Source organism: Psammomys obesus, unplaced genomic scaffold (genome assembly GCF_907164565.1).
Source record: "Psammomys obesus unplaced genomic scaffold, mPsaObe1.curated_primary_1811, whole genome shotgun sequence".
In the NCBI taxonomy this organism is placed as follows: domain Eukaryota; kingdom Metazoa; phylum Chordata; class Mammalia; order Rodentia; family Muridae; genus Psammomys; species Psammomys obesus.
Genome location: NW_026590677.1, coordinates 817,476 through 820,088, shown reverse-complemented (window position 1 = coordinate 820,088; position 2,613 = coordinate 817,476). Strand labels below are relative to the sequence as shown.

The window sequence follows — 2,613 nt, the reverse complement described above, 5'->3', positions numbered from 1 at the left end:
ATGCTCAATAGCCTTCATCATAAGGGAAATGCAACTCAAAACAACTCTGAGATTCCTTCTAAAACAGATCAGAATGGCTAAGATAAAAAAACTCAAGTGATGCTTTTCCTCAGCTGCTGCCAGGGTGCTCCATTCTTCTGAGGGGGCTAATGCTGTGTTGGGGTGAAGCCATCACTTCATTTGGCAACTAACACCATGCTGGTAATTTATAACATGGCCTCATTCTCCGAGCTTGCCTGCATTTACTCTGCCTTCATCCTTCACAATGAGGAGGTGAAGGTCACAGAGGATAAGATCAATGCTCTCATTAAAATAGCCAGTGTCAAAGTTGAACCATTGTGGCCTGGCTTGTTTACAAATGCCCTGGCCAATGTCAACATTGGGAGCCTCATCTGCAATATAGGGGAGCTGCGCCAGCAGGAGATCCTGCTCCAGCCACCAATGTTGCCCCAGCTCAGGAAAAGATAGTGGAAGCAAAGAAGGAAGAATCCAAGGGGTCTGACATGGGCTTTGGTCTTTTTCACTAAAGCTCTTTTTAATATGTTCAATAAAAGGCTGAACCTGTAAAACAAATTAAAAAAAAAAAAAAAACTCAAGCGACAATACATGCTGGAAAGGATGTGGAGAAAGGGGAACCTTCTTCCATTGCTGGTGGGAATGTAACTTTGTACAACCACTTTGGAAATCAATCTGGTTTTCTCAAAAATTGGGAAGAGCAATACCTCAAGATCCAGCTATACCACTCCTAGGTATATGCCCAAAAGATGTCCCACCATTCACCAAAAACTCAACTATATTCATAGCTTCTTTATTTGTAATAGCAAGAATCTCTAAACAATCTAGATGCCCCTCAACAGAGGAATGGTTGCAGAAGTTGGGGCACATTTACACAATGGAATACTACTGAGCTATTAAAAACAAAGAAATCATGAAATTCTCAGGCAAATGGATGGAACTAGAAAAGATCATCCTGATTGAGGTAACCCAGAAACAGAAAGACACATATAGTATACACACACTTATAGGAGGATTTTAGCCATTTAATATAAGATAGGCATACTAAAATCTACAGATTTAGAGAAGCTAAACACTAAGGAGGACCCGAGGAAAGATGTTTAAATCTCATTCAGAATGGCAAACAATATAGAGACCAGGAGCAGTGGAAGAGGGGAAACAGGATGGGAGCCTACTATATAGGGTTTCTGAAAGGCTCCACCCAATAAGGGATGGAAACAAATGCTGAGACTCACAGCCAAATTTTGGGCAGAGTGCAGTGAGTCTTATGGAAGAAGTGGGAAGGGGATAGAAAGACATGGAGAGGACAGGAGCCTCTCCACAGGGACCAACAGAGCTAAATAATCTTAGCACAGGGGTCCTGCAGAGACTGACCATGAACAGAAAGGACCTAGAACCTCTGCTCAGATGTAGCTCAGTCTACATGTATGTGCTGAGTAAAGGGAGCAGAGGATGCTTCTGTCAAGAACTTGATTGCCTGCTTTTTAATCACCTGTCCCTGGTGATGTGGTATTACCAGGCCTCAGAGGAAGAGGATCCAGGCAGTCCTGATGAGACTTGATAAGCTATGGGCAAATGGTAGAGGAGGAGAACTTCCCCTTTCAGTGAACTAGGGAAAGGGGATGATCTGAAGAGGGAGAGTGGGACTGGGAGGAGTTGAGGGAGCAGGCTTCAATCTAGATATATAATGAATAAATTGTGAAACATAAAATTAAAAAAGAAAAGGTTAATAAATAAATTTAATAAAAAATATAAAAAAGGATCAGAAAACTTATTAATTATATTAATTTTTATTTCTGGGATCGAATTCTTGACCAAAAGCAACTTATGCAAGGAAGGGTGTGTATGGAAACATAGTTTGAAGAGCTACCATCCACTATGAAAATAAAAGTATGACTGTGGAAGTGTATCATAGCTAGTTATATTATTTATACAGTCAAGAAGGAAAATGAATACAAGAAGTAGGTTGGGCTATAAAATGTCACAGCCCACCCCTAGTGGTCTAATTCACTTGTTCCTAGAGCACCACATCTTCAAGGTTCCACAGTCTTCTAAATCTGTGTACTCTCTGAGGAGCAAACCCATGAGTCTGTGGGGTATAATTAACCTTAAAACCACAATACTATTTCCCCAAACTTTCAATTATTACCTTTGTTTTTCCTTGCTAGAATTTACTTCTCCTTCTATAAGCATATGCTTTAGTTTTTCTATTTCAGTACAGAAATTACTATATATTCATTTACTTTATATTTTAAAAAAATGTTTGCCTATATGTTCTTCTGTATTTTCCTCCTCTGTTTTATCTGACCTCAATGTTTCATGCTTTTTAATGTTTTTAAAATAAATCTGGGCAGGATCCAAGATGGTGGCAACCAGTGCGCACCATATCGGAAAGGCAGATGATCTGAAACTCAGAAATTGGTGAATGGAGAGGCAACTGAAGCCAGAATATAGACATTGAGGTTTCCTGAAAAAGAGGGGACTTCACATAAGCTGAGACCATTTAGATTCAGGTCACCATTGAACTTCTCTGGGGACAGAGAGTAGCAAACATTCGAACCACTTGCACTTCCCCTTTTTGGGTCTCCCTCCTCCTGG

General features: G+C 40.3%; 1 pseudogene; it reads left to right on the top strand.

Moving 5' to 3' along the window:
- The first annotated feature begins 213 nt into the window (after positions 1-213).
- LOC129677646 (60S acidic ribosomal protein P1-like) lies at positions 214-527 on the top strand (annotated as a pseudogene).
- The last annotated feature ends 2,086 nt before the right edge of the window (positions 528-2,613 follow it).